Below are 17754 nucleotides of genomic sequence, written 5' to 3'. Positions count from 1 at the left end.
TTATATCAGATATTTTCTCAATTCCTTTTTAAACAACAGAAACATATTATGTGGCAGAAATTACTGACTTTGATTTGTGGTTTTATGATTTTGCAATATCACAATAATATTGCAATTAAAATGATTCCTATTTTCCCTGGAAATGTTGAGATAAATGGTTTTCTTGAGGCATGACCAAAAATAATTCCACTCTATCCATAGTCAGCATATTTTACCTCATTTGCATATAAACAAGAAAATTAAGATAATCTATAACATTTCAATTTTAAAATTCTCTTCAATTTAATGAGTATAGAAAACAACAAAATCTATAATTGACATAAGAGAACGCATGTGCATTTCTGAAGGTAGTTTCCACTATCATGAAATTGTACTTCTCATTTACATCCCAGTGATTCATATATGTAATACCTAAAAATCCTATTTTCACTATTACAAAAATAAACCCAATCTTATTTTATTAAGATGGTATATAGTTATAATACCTATGCCAGTGTCATAGGGTGCATCATGGATCTCCTCATTAAGGTTTATTTTATTATAAATAGAAATTTAAATATACCCGAATAAAATTATAAAGAAAAGTAGTACTTGCTTCAGGTCATGTGGTTTTGAAAAATTCAGTTCTGTCACAATTTATCTACCTTTTAAAGATTTATGATGCCTGAAAATTCTTGAGTAATTTTGGAAGATGTAACTTTTTCACTGATAATGATTGGCACTAAGAAATAATTACAGGCTATAAAATCAAAGAAGTAATACGGTAAATATTGTGAGGCTACTAGACAAAACTTTAAAGGACTAGAAGCATAAATGAAGGAATGAGATGAAGAGATGGTAAAATTAGTATTTCTTCCTTACTTTGGAAATATCAAAGGTTGATTACAAATGCAAAGGACAAGGTCTAGTTAGGATAGTCCTTGCAGAAAAAGAAGTAAAGTACTGTGAATGGTAAAATCTTTCAACTTAACTGTAACATTCTTTCAAAGAGAATAAAAATAGTGAGGAGTGTGTTGTGTGTGTGTGTGTGTGTGTGTGTGTGTGTGCATATATGCGTATTATAATTCCATTTTTTCATCATTAGGTTTTCATATGTCTAATCATCAAGAGTGATTCTGCAAGATATTCCACAGATCCGATGCAGGCCATTGTCACAAACCAGTTTTCACAGTAATCAGAAGCCATCTGACATGGTTACACAGTACAGGCAATTTGTCATCCACATCAGTATGTCGTAGATGGTCTTCAGGTATCATTAGGGTTCACCTTAACATAGCTCTCTGCTGCTGGAAACATCAGAGGACAGCCTTCCCTTGATTTATCTTGTCTCCATGGGTGTGGTTATTCCCAGGTCTGATGCCCTCATCCGAAGCTCTAAAAATACTTCACAATGTCCTCCCTCTTTCAGTTCTATAGAATAATAACTGTGTCATAAACTGTATATTATCCTTACCTTCTTTTTTATTCTCAAGTAATTTTTTTCCAAAACAACAATAAAAACAAAACTTTAAAATAAATGGGTTTATTTATGCTGTGAATCTCAAGAGCATTTTTTAGCCATAAAGCTGAACATTAAGTTGACATTTTTCTTAGAAATTTGTTCTAATAATCCCATTTCTCCTACAGACAATGCAGGTGTCTCTAAGTAATTATAGAGTCACATATAAGAAAGTGAGCAAAAGTAAAGCAAAACAGTAGATATTTTAATATATGGCTTCCTACTTGGAATTTCAGAGGTATATACTAGGAGAATAGAATTGGGAAAGAAGTCATAATTTATTGTGCAAATTAACTGCTGACTATGTATTATTTTCTGAGTTGCTTTGATATTTTAAAAAGTGGATCAGAAAATAATACCATCTCAATCTTGCAAGTTAGCTCTGGGTTCTTAAATACTGACACATCTGTGAAGGTTACATCAGAGGTGGCGAAGCTGCCAGCATCCAACAAGACAGTAGACAATAACTAAAATCTACCCATCATGAAAATTCTGTAATATAGTAAGAGGAAATAACTCATTTCAACTCTTAAAATTGAACCTAAATATATAAATATATGCTGTATAAGATTAATCTTGATGGGACTTTCATGAGCTCTTAAAGTAAACATCAAAAAATGCAAAAGTTATACTTAAGTTTTTTTTTTTTAATTTAATTCTTGGGTTTGGAGAGGAAATGCTACAGAAGCACTGTGACTTACTACAAAATACAGTTTCTTGTTTAAGGCACAATTTAACAGAACAGAATAATTTACTGAATTATCTTGCATTTCCACTATGACTTGAATATCCTTCAGCATAGCATGGTCACTTAGGTTTCAAGTAATTATAAATAAAAATTGTGTATACCTAAAATAGAGCTAGAATTTGCCGTGTTTTGATTTATGTTGCTTTTCACTGTCAGTAACAGGCACAGTCAAGAAATATGGTAAAGTGTAAAATTTTAAAAACCGTTATGAAATATTGATTTGTTTAAACTGAAGTTAATTCAAATGTACCAGAAATTCATATTCTGACACTTTAAAAAATGTTAATTTAATGTAATACTTTCAACTTTAATGAGCATATGAGTTGATTTTCAAATATATTTTACAGTTAAATTCAGTTAACCACCTGGAGGAGTTGCTGGAGTCGGTTGTCAGGAGGACATGGCCACCAGCTGACCAGAGACTGGACGTGGACAAATGGAGGCCCTCACCGCCTCCTCTGTGATTGGAATGAACACCTTCCCCACCGTTCTCACAGTGAGAGCCATTTTCAAGGACACAACCTTGAGAGTGTAAGTTATTGCTGAGACCATGTGGATGGTATATGTGGCTAAACCCTGGTAAGTCTTCCAAGAAACTTTACAGATTTGGTGAGTAGTTGTAGAAATCTACTCTAAGAGAAGACTCATAAGTTCCCTTGTTTATTAAAACTGCCACCTCCAGTCTGGAATGATCATCCTCTTTCTTTGCTCTCTTCTTGCCCTCCATGAACAGGGGCCAGTTTACAAACCAACAATCGGTGAGCCAGCCAGGAGACCTAATGGGACTTGGGAAAGAGATTCCCTGGAGGAAATCCCAGGCAGGACATGGACTTCTGTGTAGGGAGGGGTGACTTGTATGTTAGATGCTGTGGACAGCTGCGTGAGTACAGGGATGCTCTGAAAGCACCAGCTGCCTTAATGCATTTATTTGAGAAATGGCACATAATGCACTGTGGCAAAGAAGAGAAAAGAGTGGCTGCTGTAGTGGGCTGGCCTCTACAGTGGCCATTTGGACTGGACATGGATGTCCACCTAGAGGCTGAAGCTCAAACTAGAGAGTTCAAAGAAAAGCTGAGGTTAGAGACAGACAGGCAGTGTTCCACTACTCTGCTAACTCTGAGGATGGCAAAGAAGCTGGAAGAGGAGGATAATAAGTTCAAGACCTTAGCATGACATTTGGCAAAGCCAGGAGGGCATAAATTGCCATGAATGAAGAGCCAGGGGCCTGTGACAAAGCCTGATTAGGATGCTAAGAGGCAGACTCCCTGGGAAAATGAAAAAAGCAAAGGAGGGGATATTATGGTGATTGACAATGAAATGAAAGGAAAATTTTAAATAGTAAAACTCAGACTACTCTCCCTCTTTCCTTCCTTCCTTCCTTCTTTCCTTCTTTCCTTCCTTCTTTGTCTGTCTTTCTTTCTTTCTTTCTTTCTTTCTTTCTTTCTTTCTTTCTTTCTTTCTTTCTTTTTCTTTCTTTCTCTTTCTTTCTTTCTTTCTTTCTTCCTTTCTTTCTTTCTTTCTTTCTTTTTCTTTCTTTCTTTCTCTTTCTTTCTTTCTCTTTCCTTCCTCCCTTCCTCCCATTCTCCCTTTCTCTTTCTTTTTTCTTTCTCTCTCTCTTTCTCTCTCCCTTTCTTCCTTCCTTCCTTTCTTTCTCTCTTTCTTTCTTTCTCTTTCTTTCTTTCTTTCTTTCTTTCTTTCTTTCTTTCTTTCTTTCTTTCTTTCTTTCTTTCTTTCTTTCCTTCCTTCCTTCCTTCCTTCCTTCCTTCCTTCCTTCCTTCCTTCCTTCCTTTCTTTCTTTCCCCTCCCTTCCTTCCTTCCTTCCTTCCTTCCTTCCTTCCTTCCTTCCTTCCTTCCTTCCTTCCTTCCTTCCTTCCTTCCTTCCTTATAAAATGCAAGCTTACCCAACTCCTAAAGCCATAAAGGAAATGCAGGCCTCCTTACAAATTCTGAAGTTTTAAAGGAATTTTATTCCCCACCTAGCACACTGCCTTTGTCCCTTATACTGCCTCATAAAGGGAAGGCACATATGGGACTAGGGATCAAAACATCAGTTGCCTTGGAGAAGGCAAAAATACTAGTAAAACAGATTAAAACTCTGAGCTTCTCCCAAGCAGGGCTACCACCTGAATTAGATGTGTCTATGATTGTAAAAGGTATGAGGTGGGCACTGTGGCAGAAACTACAAAAGGAAAGAATATCCCTAGGACTTGAGTCCCAGAGAGGATCCCTAGGATTCTGGGAGGGGACAGAAACCCAATATATCCCCACAGAGCAACAGCTCCTAGCAGTATATGTAGCTCTCTCAGAAAGGAACAACATATCATGGTGAGAACGTCCCTTCCTATCATGGAGTAAATTAAGAATATGTCCCATTGACCCCCCTCTCCCATGGCTCAAACTCCCACTTTGACTAAGTGGCCTATATGCAACAAAAGAGCAACCTGTCTGCCATCCACTGTACCTGAAAATTTGGATGCTGGTAGGCCCTCCAAATGTCCTTGTTTCTGCTCCTGTGTTGGCCCTTGTGGCCTGTAGGAGGGGAATGAAAGAAATTCTCGCTGATGTCTGATATACAGATTCTTGGAAACGAGAATGAACTGCAGCAGTCAGAGGGCTGAACTCAGAGTAGTTTGGCTGTTGATTTTTTGCACTAACAGTTAGTCTGTTCTAAAAGAATTAACCCTATGGCTTGAAACAATGAGAATTTTGGTAATCATTATCTTTATCTGTATTTTATCTTGCATGTGCCTCTATTACTGCTATAGTGTCTGCCTCTAATGCAAACGGTTAGCCCCCAGACAAGCCACTTCGATCGATTCTAATGTAAATCTGCTGACCTCTCAGGGCACACTGGGGAAGAGTGGGTGATGTAAGATTACAAGAGCTGATCTTGAGGGGTGGAATGTTGGAGGAGGTAATTGAAACCACTGGTTTACCCATAAGCTGGATCTAGGTCATAAATGTTCTTCACTCCTGTCCCATCCTTGGAATGACATTCCACCCACCATTCCCAAACAAGGAACTGCCTCGAGGACACAGCCTCGAGGGCGGAAGATGTTGAGACCATCTGGGTGGTATACATGACTGAACCCCGTTAAGACTTCTGCATAAAGTTTACGATTTGGTGGATGAGTATGGAGATCTACTCCAGGACAAGCCTCACAAGTAAGTTCCCTTGCTTATTAAAGCAGAGAATATAATAGTGATTCCCAGGGGCGGGGGCTTGGGGGATGTGGAGACTTGTAGTCCAATGAGTATAATGTTTTGATAATGCAAAGTGAATAGATTCTAGAGATCTGCTGTACGATGTGGTGCCTATAGTTAACAACACAGTATGTATTGTGCATTTCAAAATTTGTTAAGAGGGTAGCATTCATGTTAAGTGTTCTTACCACAAACAGACAATACAAATAACAAAAACAAAAACAAAAGGACACAAGGAAACTCTGGGTCGTGCTGGAGATGTCTTTTACCTTGATTGTGATGAAGATATCACAGATGTTTACATATGTTCCAACTCACCAAATTGTATACACTAAATGTGTGCTGTTTTTCATATGTCAGTTACAGCTCAATAAATCTGTTTAAAAAAATCAGCTTATCCCCAAGTTGCTGAATTACACATTGTTTCAACCTTTAAAATCTGTTACTTTTCCCATGATAAGATTTAATAATTTCTACAGGATTTGAATTTTTTTTTACCAGATCTGCTAAATCTCCCATATACATTTATAAGATGTTACTACATTAAAAACAATGCATAATAAAGCATCTATGTCTACTCAGCCAAATTTGAAATACCGATGCTTTCTCTTCAATTCTTGGTATGATTTACTGATTGGAGCCTAATTTTAATTGATGTATATAATCTTTTAGCTGAATCAGCTTGTAAAGTTCTTTCCCCATTTTGTATAAGCTGGATGAGTGAGGGAATAGAGCTTAAACTGGCACAAGATACCATAACTCTTGACTCCTAGGCTAGAGTTAATTCTGTTACACCATGCTGTCTCTTATTAGAGGCTGTAACAGTAAATTTTGAAAGAGGTTTCAAATTATGGAGATGATAAATGAGATGTTACTATAAGGATTATATAAAATCTGTAATATGTAGATTATTTGTGGCACATAAGTACTTTAAAATTCCAATATTTCAGCTTTTAGACTAGTGTATTAGGATCAGACAGGCTAGTAAATACCTGTGAGATGCCCAGTATTAAAAAAAACAAAACAAAAACTGTGACTTAAGTGAACAGAGTTGTAGCAAATGCTCAAATGATCAAAAAATACCTGTGTTCCTCCTGAATCTTTTATAGCCTGTGGAATCTTTTCTCATGGTCCGAAGAAGGCTATTTCAATTCCTCTCATTGCAACCAAGTCACAAGTTGGAAAAGTTATAAATATAGGGAGAAAGGTTAAGAGCTAAATGTAACAGTTCTTCCCTCACAGGACAGAGATAGAGGATAGATACATGCACGCAAACATACTCACACTCACACACATCTATGCATACATAATATAGAATATTCACTTGTGTGCACAAACACCACCAGAGACTTCTGCAAATATTTAATTGGCCAGAACCATGTCATTTGTTGCACCAAGAGTAGAATAAAGAAAAGCAGTTTTATTTGGAAACAAAACTTGGTTTATATTAGCGAGGAAATCAATATGGGTAGGAAACAATGAAATTTTGCAAAATGAAAGAAATATTAAATGACTAAACAGCTGCTACTTTTCACAAATTATGATCTGAAATTAGGTGAGGGGTACTTGCTGAGTTTGCCTGTTCTTAATACATATTTGGCCAAAATATTGGCCCTTTAGTAATTCCTTCAGATTGGCAGAAATACAAATTAAGAAAAAATGTAAAATATATTTTTACAGGTCAGAATAAATTTTGTATACTTACATCTGCTTGCTGATTCTTTCTGTTTGACATTAGCTCTATTTTGTGAATGGAGTCTTGTAAATAATACTACATTAATTATAAAAGGAGAACTGGGGGTTTTGTCCAGGGAAAAAACATAACAAAGATAAAAATCCATCCAGAAATTTCAAAGAATTGCTATGAACTCCCAAATAGCCAGTTTAATTAATCCATACCCTTTGAAACTAACTGTATATTAAGACTTACTTGATAGCATAGAATGATGGCCTAAAGCAGCTTTGCACAGAGAAATATATTGAGTAACATTTTTTTCCCAAAAAAAAAAAAAAAAGTAGGAATGTCCTTTTAGGAATATCCTCTTTGATATAGAGGTTATTTAATTTATTCATACCAAATTGATCTTGATTAAATATAATTGCCAAATAAAGTTATTGCTACACGTGTTGTTAGTAGATTAGAGTATTAAGCAGAAAAATAATAATAATTAATGTAATTGAACCAATGGTTGTTGAGAGAAGGAAGGGATTATTTAATATAGTGAAACAAAACCTTGTTGGATGAATTCAAGCTTTTTCTCAATATGGCTACTGTTTCAGTAGCACTTTTGCTTTGAACTTTTTACTTGGAACTTAAGTTATTATGATATTCATTTAAGTATGGCCAAAGTCTGTTGTGAATTTTTTGCCCACTTAAATTTTTTATTACATAAGTTGCAAAAAACTATTATTTTTTATTGGTGAGGCTAAAATAAAATATATGCTGATTAATAACTCATCTGTTACACAGTTTTCTATTTAGAATTCTAAAATATATATATACTAATGAAATTTTGTTCTCAATTTGAGAAAATTAAAAAATAAAAGCATCTATCATATTTCCTCTTTTTTATTTACATTATTATATACAAACTATTCTTAATCTAGAATGAATAAAAAGATATATACATCCACAATATTTGGAACATTTGTCTTAACTATTCGTCACTAATATCCAGCACTAAATGTATTGCCTAGCATATAGCAAGGGCTCTTATTGATAAATTTTTTGGAATCTATGTAGTAAATATAAAAAACTTCAATATATATTGTGGCCACACAAAACTAAAATGCAAATAAGTTGAAATCTCCATTTATTCAATACTTCATGTTTTTAAAATTTCCCCCCTAACTTACTATAAACTGACTACTATTAATACTAAGATTCTAAATTCCTTGATATAAAATGCATTTCTCCACTGTGGAAGTAGGATATCTTCATACTGAGAAAGACCACTCTCCCCACATGTGCTTCAAATCACATAGTATGACAGCTCTGATCAACTGGTCAAAGTATTCAAACTGGCTTGTATTTATAGATATTATTTTATACTACTGTTACTTTGGATCATTTCAAAATAGCTATGATTTTCCATTTCCCTTATAAATTTTATTGTTTGCAGTTTTTGTTCTAAGTTTGTCTTCTATTGCTAGAGATCTAATGCACAAATCAATCGTAGAGTACTAATAAAAAATGGATCTCAGTAATTTACCTAGCTAATCATTGGTGGCCTAGAAGAACTGAGAGTATTTTAATTCCAATGTTATAAAATAAACATATCTGAGCTAAGTTTAAATCCTCACTAATTTCAAATATTAAAATTTATTCTGTTAGGAACTATAGATTCATCTCTTGAAAAAATATGCATAGTGGAAAAATTAGTGTGCAATGATGCATATGATAGATCCGTATTTTGTGGTATTTTTATGTCTGGATTCAGTATTTATCTGGAGTATTAATTACCATGTGCTCATTAAACATTAGCTATAAAAATAGTGTAAATTTACAGTCCAAAGAATGACTTTAAAAAATAAAGAGATGTGATAATACATTTAGCATCTTTTTGGTAAGAATGCATGAAACAGTTGTCCCTTCATATCCAAGAGGGATTGGTTCCAGGACTCACCTGTGAATACCAAAATCCTCGAATGTTCAAGTACCTTGTATAAAATGGCATAGTATCTGCATATAACCTCAGCACATTCTCCCATATTCTTTAAAGCATCTCTAGGTTACTTATAATACCTTATACAATCTAAATTCTGTGTGTATAGTTGCTGGCATGCGGCAAATTCAAATTTTGCTTTTTGGAATTTTCTGGAATTCTTTGTTCTAACATTTTCTGTCAACAGTTGGTTGAGGGGGGAGGGTATAGCTCAGTGGTGGACTGTGTGCTTAGCATGCACGAGGTCCTGGGTTCAATCCCCATTACCTCCATTAAAATAAATAAGTAAATAAATAAACCTAATTACCTCCCCCCAAAACAAAACAAAAGCAAAAAATAAATAAATTCAATAAAATATTTTAAAAAACGGTTGGTTCTGCAAATGGGAAACCTGTGGATACAGAGGATAAACTGTATTTTTAAATCAGTTTTTCTCAAACAATTTAGTTCTCATTAAATAACTTTAACACACGTAAATATATGTATTTGTGCATGTGATTGTGCTTGAACAGATTAATCGATTAATCAATGTCAAATTAGTTACATATGCCTATTTATATTTCTTTTCTAAACTTAATGATTTTAGGCAGATCTTAATTTCCATAAAGCTCCTGCCCCCTTTTTGTAAGTAGCACAGCATTATGGGCAATGGATTAAGACATTACTTATTGACATGCTCATTAGAAAACTCCCTCTGTGTCTTTGCAGCAGCTACAATATACGTATGTATGTCCCTTTAATTTCTTTGAAAAAATACCACACTTCTCCTGCTCTAGGTTTAGTCCTCCATCTGTACATACTCTAAAACCTCCTCATGCTTCTTCAGGATTGTCCCTTGATCACTTTTTCTCCTTTCATGTACACGATTTTATGCAGATATATGCTTTTAATTATCTAGGGTTTATACCTAGAAGTGGCATTTGCTGAGTCAAATGGAGACTGGTTTGTTTTTCATCACTATTATTGTTATCTTATTTTGTAAACAGTCAAATTAATTTTATTACAACAAAACAATTATTTTGTAGATTATGTTAATGTTATTAACAAAATACATATGTTAACTTACAGTGGGAAAATCTATTTCTTCCCAGAATAATTGGCTTTTACTCATATACCAAATATTAGTATAGAATAAAGTATATATCATGAACTAAGTTTCAGTTAGTTCCAAATTCCAGGTCTTCGGTGGGCATTACCAGAATACTTCTTTCATGTAAATGCTGTACTGATACAGGTTCCCAAAGATCTTCTCCAATTATTTTTCACCTTCCCCCATGGAAAAAAAATACTCTAGTCAAATTCAATAAATTTCTTATAATTACCAACTATTAAATTTATGTCTTATTTTTATATAAAACTTTTGGCTGCAAGAGAACATATTCACAAATTGCTTTCATCATTTGTGAGGTGCCACAGGTTAAGGGAACCATGGTTTTCCCAAGATTTATACCTTGTGCTCCTGGAGCCAATATCCCTAAACATCTTCCCTGGGCTAATCCTAATTGCATTGTGCTAAGCACACCTAACAGCCCTCTTGAGCTTGGACAGTCTCTTCTCCATGTCTGTCGTCTAGCTTACTGCCTCATTCTTTGTTGAGTTCGTTGCACTCTTTTTTTTAATTCTAAATGATCAATCCAGGCTTATTACCATAATTTATCTTCCTCCCAGAATAATAGCCCTTATAAGAGGGTTATACGTGTTAATAAGTCTTTTTCCTTAGTGAATTTTCTCAAATTAAAGCGTATTTATCTTGTGTTACATGGCCTAAGCCACGCCAGACTCATTTGAAGTGTTTTGGCCAGTGTTGATTTATGGACCATACATGTTGGTTCCATTATGTACCGAATGTCTTTGTTTAATTTGGATATATATTATGTATCAAACGTACATTAAGTATCCTAACAGAAAGTCAAGTGGGTATAAGTCAGTCCTAAATGTACTTTGAACACGCTGAAGAGCTTTCCATGGCTGCCCTCAGTCATTGTCGGAGGTTTTAATTATGGGTACAAAAAGCTTGCCATGTCACTCTTAGGTATGTATTAATCTTGATTTGTCAAACATTTCACATCCTGGCCTTTGCTTCTGAGCTACAGAAACAAGGCCTATAGGTACTACAGCACATTATTTTGAGACAGCCAGAGTACATATGTAACAATCTTCACTCATTATAGACAGATACTTTTCTCAAATAATTATTAGCTTTGTTAAAAACTATACAGTAATCAGTAGCTCTAATATTGAATAAATCTCACTGTGGTTTCTCTGGTGGCAGACATCCTTTCATTGCCTCCCAGGTTTCCTTGATAATAATCTGTGGAATTAGAGGCAAGACTATTGCCATATTAAAATAATTACAAATGTTCATTGAAAATGCATTTTCCAATTATTCAGACTGCTTTATGTAGGTCATACTGGCTTAAATATTATTAAGGTCTTCTGGATTCTAATTTATCTTGTCAATTTGCAGCAATGGTAATGTTTTTAGAAAGCAAGTGGCTTTAACTTGGACATTGGAGAATGTAGCTGAGAGACAATGTTGTTTTCATCCTCTCAAACTATGACATCAAAAACTACTAGTTTACCTTTTTCTCTTATTTTCATTTATCACTAGGTCTTATCCATTCCTCCTTCTCCTCACACCCCTTTCTTCTGGGAGTAAAAGCATATGGTTCAACAAGAGTATTTATCAATAAAGCAGGAGTAGTGTGGATTTGACCAATGCTTCCCTCTTTGACCCATTCCAATTGTATAGAGGAAGATTTAATGTATTTATCTTATAGATTTCTCTCATCTTCTTGTCTACTAGGTTTCAAGAGTCTGAAACATCGAATCCTACTTTAGAACAGGAGAGAAGGAACAATGCATCCCATCATTCCTTTAGAAGTTCAGATAGCTGTATTTAGAACTACTGACATGGTGTAACTTTTTGCAGGGGATCCTTCCTCTAACTCATGAAAGCAATCCAGGTCCAGGAACTATAGGAACAGTTGGAAAAAAAAAAGGCAATTTAACAACTAGGAAAGTGAATGCAAGTTCCAATGTTATCCTCATCCTATCTTCCTTATCTTCTTAATAATAACTCAATAACCCATGTAATATAGTTTAAATCACATAGATTTTATGGTACAAGCCACTTAGTCTTATCATCACCCCATTTGGTGAAAAGTATTTCAAATGTCCATTCCAATTTTTCAATCAAGCCACACTGTGGATGGTAAGGTTATTCTAAGACCATTACCTGTGATGCTTCTTAACCCACTGGCACACTGCAACTTCAGTAAAATGAGTTTCTAAGTCAGATGATACATAAGAAGGACGTCTAAATGGAAATAACATTTTTGTCCTGATCCTCTAATTTTCTTTACAATTTTAGCTTCAGAATAAGACTTTTTCTCATGAACCATTGCATGACTTCAATGTCCCTTTGACTATCTTTTCTACACAAGGAACCATCTCCAGGAGCACTGAGTATCCACTTACTGATTAGCATTTCCCTTCTAAGTTTGGAAAAGATTTTTTCTTATGAGCATCAACAATCTCTCCCTTAATTCTCCCATTCTGTGCGCAAAAAGTTACCATGCCTAGCACCACATAGCAGACTTCTTTTTATTTTCCAGTGATATAAATTCTAATTCTTGGACCATACAGTCAAACTAGTAACACCACCACCACCACAATCATACTAGCACTCGTGTGTCAAAAATAGTAAGTAGGAAATTATACTTCGCTAATTATTTTATTTTTTCTATATTCTTATACAGTAATTTTCTATATTCCTGTATAGTACAGTAATTTGAAAAGCCTTCTCTCATAATAGTAACTTACTATGAAGATTCTTTATTACAAAGGCTTTTCACATACTATTATATTTTTAATTGAAGTGTCATTGATGTACAGTATTATAAAAGTTTTGAGTGTATGACATAGTGACTCACAATTTTTAAAGTTTATACTCCATTTATAGTTATTATAAAATGTTGGTTATACCCCTTGTGTTGTACTCTATATCCTTATAGCTTATTTAGTTTATACATAGTGGTTTGTACCTCTTAATCGCCTACCCGTGTCTTGGTCCTCCATCCTTCTGTCTCCCCATTGGTAACCACTAGTTTGTTCTCTATATTTGTGAGTCTGTTTCTTTTATGTTATATTCACTAGTTAGTTTTATTTTTTAGATGCCACATATATGTGATACCATACAGTATTTGTCTTTCTCTGACATTTCACTTAGCATAATACACTCCAAGTCCATCCATGCTGTTGTAAATGGCAAAATTTTATTCTTTTTAATGGCTGAGTAGTATATATATATATATATATAAGAAGATATATATATATATCTTATATCTTCTTTTTCCATTCATCTGTTGATGGACACTTAGGTTGTTCCCATATCTTGGCAACTGTAAATAATGCTGCTGTGAAGATGGGAGTGCCTGTATCTTTTTGAATTTGTGTTTTTGTGGGGTTTTGGGGGGATACATACTCACAAGTAGAATTTCTGGATCATACAGTAGTTCTATTTTTAGTTTTTTGCGAGACCTTCATAGTGTTTTCTATTGTTTGTAGCTGCACTAATTAACATCCCCACTGGGGAGATATGATCACAAAAGATTTAATTCAAAGAAAGTGAAAGATCATTTTGGAAATAAACATCCAACCTCAAGGAAAGGATGACCAACACTAATTTTGACTTAAAGAAAAATGACAGCAAGTAGTTGTAATAGCTGCCCTTCAATCTCTATCCCCAGAATTGTCTGACAGAAATTCCTCCTTCTACTCCCATGTAACTGTGTGTTTTGAGGACAGCAACAACAAAAAGCTATACCACGTTATCATTTCTGATAAACTGTCTGCAAATAATACTGTTATAAAGAGAATGCCCATAAAAAATATATTGGAGTTCACACTCAAGTGAAAGTCAGAAAATTTGGTATACATTTTTAGAAATTACTTCTGACTGTATTATAACAAGAAGGCCTGTTATTACTTAGGTTTTGAGGGGAGGGTGTTGACCAACTTTATTGAGGTATGATTGACAATTATAAATTGTATATATTTAAGGTATACAATGTGATGCTTAGAGATATATATATAGATATATATATACATATATATATATATAAATAAATTGTGAAATGAGTAACACAATTAACAAATCAATGTATTCATCCCTTCCCAAGTTACCTTTGTGTGTGTGTGTGTGTGTGTGTTTGGTGGGAACACTGAAGAGCTATTCTTTTATCAAATGTTAAGTAAACAATACTTTATTATTAATTATAGTCATCATGCTGTACATTAGGTCTCAGAACTTAACTTATTTTATTGCTGAAAGTCTGCCTCTTTGACCAACATCTCCCCATTTCCCCCACCCAGGACATTTGGTTTGTTTTTTCTTTCTCATGAATGCATCATGAGGCAGGCACTCTAGGAATGGAATAGCATTTCCCATAAGGACCTTATGTCCTTCTTCACCTGACTCAGCATGACACTTTCATCTGCATCCTTACATAATGACTATCCCAACTTTGGGTATATATCCTCCTATGAGGCAGAAAGAAGGAGGAAGTGACATGTGTCACTGGAAAACCTCCTTTTTATTAGTTAGGAAAATAGCAGATTTCTCAGAAATCTTAATTCTATAATCCTGCTTATATCTCATTGCTCAGAACTTGATCAAAGGCACTCCTTTAATTAGAAGAGATTCTGTGGATCTATGAAGGTATGGGTTATTTTTTAAAATTAGGTGTATTGCCAACCTGAACAAAAGAATAAATTATGTTAGTAAGTATGAAGGGAAGAAGAAATACTGAGTAAGAAAATAGTTGTAACTAGCACACACAATATCAAAGTCTAAGTTAAAGGATTAAGAACTTTTCTCTTTTTTCCCATTCTTCACATTTTCATCAGGTGCTCTATGACAAAAGACAATTTTTATGTCACTTAAGAGGCAGTTGGACTCCCATCCAAAGTTCAGTTCAGATATCAAGACTGCTGACACCATGCATCTGATATGTAACCAGAAGGTATGAAAAGCTGTATTACGACATAATCAGCAGGTGTGAAATAGCTCAGAAAGCAAGAAAAGGAGACTGGCCTGGGTTATTACTGTGTTCGGCGGGTGGGGCCAGGGTAAGAGTTCCCACCAGCAAGGGAAGGGGCTTTTATGATTTGGATGTCCCACCTTCACCAAAGGAGGGAGCACTGAGGCTTTCTTAACAGTCCGCAAAGACGTGGGTGGGGCACAAGGGGAAAGAGGGAGGGTTGAGCCTTAAGAGATGTCAGTGGTCAATCATCCAAAAACGGAGTCAGTTTCCTCACTACAGTGTGAAACCAACTTTAAGTATCCCCAACTCCATGACAAAAGGTGTCTTTCTGATTGGCAGTCACATCCAATGGCACTGAGATACCTATCTTACCATTTCTGTGAAGCTTCAAAGTTCCACCATCCTTCAGATAGAGATGCTTTCAAATCCACATCATTTTTTTTTTCTCTTTCTTGCCCCATCTACAAGCATTCACTGCTCAGCTAAGGAATTAGAATTTTACAGTTAACCAAATAACAAGCTCCAGGAGAAAATAAAAAAGTACATAGTCTGTGCCATGTGGTTTGGACTCTGGGTGATTTGCTGATTTTTGCCTTTAGGTTTTCTGTCTTTGCTTTCTTGTTTTTTATTTAGATATACTGAAGTGTTTCCTATATTTATCTCTAACAGCTTTATTGAGATGTAATTATATACTAAAAAATTCACCTATTTTACATTGAAGTGTACAACTCAGTGCTCTTTATGAAATTTACAGTTGTGTATATGTCACCAACAACCTATTTTAGGACATTTTAGTTACCCCATAGATAATTCCTCCCTGTTAGTAACAATCAATTTCTGCTTCTTACCCCAGCCCCTGGCATCCATTAATTCACTTTCTGTCTTTACAGATTTGTCTTTTCTAGATATTTTAGATAAGCAGACTCATGTAATATTTGTAGTCTTTTTACATCTGGTTTCTTTTACTTAGCATAATGTTTTTTAAATGCACCCATATTATAGCATATATCAGTATTTCATTCCTTTCTTTCTGATGAATAGTATTCCATTGTAGAGGTATGTCATTTTTATTTTAATTTGCATTTCTGTACTGATTAATAGTGTGGCGCCTCTGTTCTCTTTATTTTTCACCTGAGCATTTGAAACTTCATCTGGATTGTCCCTCTGATGGGTGTTTTTGTTTGTGAAGTTGCACACTCTCTCTACACACTCACACACACACACAAACACACACTACTTGATTTTAAATCCATTATTGATAAACTGTTCTGCTCTGTGGGTATTTTGCTTTTTGAGTTCAATTATCTTCTTAAAACAGCCCCTGCTATTTCCTTACATTGTTATATGGCAAATTATTTAGATCCACTATTGACTGTTGGGAAAATTTTGAAGTACCAACTACAAAACATAGGAGTTATTCTTCTTAGAAGTCAGGTTGTTTTATCAAGCATTTCATCTTCTATTAAGATGTTGCTATGCATTTTAAACAGATTTTTCTTAATATTTGTAATGTACACATTTATTTAGCACACAGGTGTTGTTGACTGAACAGCTGGTCTCATGAGGGAAAAATAATCCTTGGGAAGGTTTACTTTTGATTAGAATGACTTTAACAAAAAATTGTCTCCTAATCAGAATCCAGTTGCTTAAAATCAAATCAGGAACTCTAAAAATTTACACTAGGGCTCTAAGAGGCCATTTTACAAGTTTTGAAATTATCTCTATCTCTTTTTTTTGGAGTAAAAGTCCTGGTGCTAAATGCATTTAGCATTCCTCAATGGACACTCTGTGAACCGTTTCTTAGTACATCCTGCATTGATCACTGGGGAACTCTGAAGAGGGACTATGCTCAATGGAGAGAAGAGCGGTGGGTCTGGCAGCTAATTGTGCGCACCTGTGCCTGGGGCACGCTCTCCTCTTCTGGCAGGTGATGATAGCTGGCTCATTATTTTTCCAAATTACAAACAAACTCCCTACTTTTTTCTCATTGTCTATTAAACACCAAAACAAAATGTCAATTGGAGCCAATCACATATAGTAATGGAATCCCTAGAGGAGACTAAAGGAAGAAAACACACAATTGTAATGAAAGAATAAAGCACAGTGCTTTTATTAACTACAATAAAGAAAGAATATGTGTAAATCCTTGATACAGGTTTTGGGTTTTAAATGTCTTTATGCCTAATAGAAACAAAGGAGTCCATTTCTGAGGGCTCCCAAATGTACCATCATGTAGTTAAATAAGAACATTTGTCAGTGGCATTCCATTAACTTGCTTTGTTGGAAAAAAAGATTCTCACCAAAGTCCCTTCTGCCAAATAAATATAGTAATATTTTCTCTCCAATAAAGAAACCTGGTGGGATTATACTTAAGGTCTCCAATGGAGACAGACTCTCTCTATGAAGCACTAGATAATACAAAATAAAATTAAGGACGTACTTCCTTTGCTATTCATAATCTAATGAAATTTAGATTTTTTAAAAAAGTAGCGTTAATTTTGATGATATTTTGAGAATAGAAACTGTTCCCACAGAATTAAAATGACCTGCAAATGGTCACACTCTAGTAAATTATGCTGTGATTCTTTTTAA

The 17754-nt window shown here is 34.7% G+C and overlaps 2 long non-coding RNA genes across 13 annotated transcripts in view; one reads left to right on the top strand and one right to left on the bottom strand.

Moving 5' to 3' along the window:
* LOC135321303 (uncharacterized) overlaps positions 1–17754 on the bottom strand; it is a 277107-nt gene that overhangs the window by 132412 nt on the left and 126941 nt on the right. The gene's annotated exons all lie outside the window — the stretch shown is intronic.
* LOC105092120 (uncharacterized) overlaps positions 1–17754 on the top strand; it is a 207766-nt gene that overhangs the window by 131765 nt on the left and 58247 nt on the right. For all 10 annotated transcript variants that reach the window (XR_010380944.1, XR_010380949.1, XR_010380950.1 and 7 more), the window contains exons 5-7: positions 2594–2777; positions 5266–5411; positions 15026–15141. This is a non-coding gene — a long non-coding RNA (uncharacterized LOC105092120). The remainder of the gene's footprint in view (positions 1–2593; positions 2778–5265; positions 5412–15025; positions 15142–17754) is intronic.

Source organism: Camelus dromedarius, chromosome 5, assembly GCF_036321535.1.
Source record: "Camelus dromedarius isolate mCamDro1 chromosome 5, mCamDro1.pat, whole genome shotgun sequence".
Classification (NCBI taxonomy): Eukaryota; Metazoa; Chordata; class Mammalia; order Artiodactyla; family Camelidae; genus Camelus; species Camelus dromedarius.
Note: the sequence above shows the minus strand (reverse complement) of the source record. Positions and strands in the feature narration are given on the sequence as shown.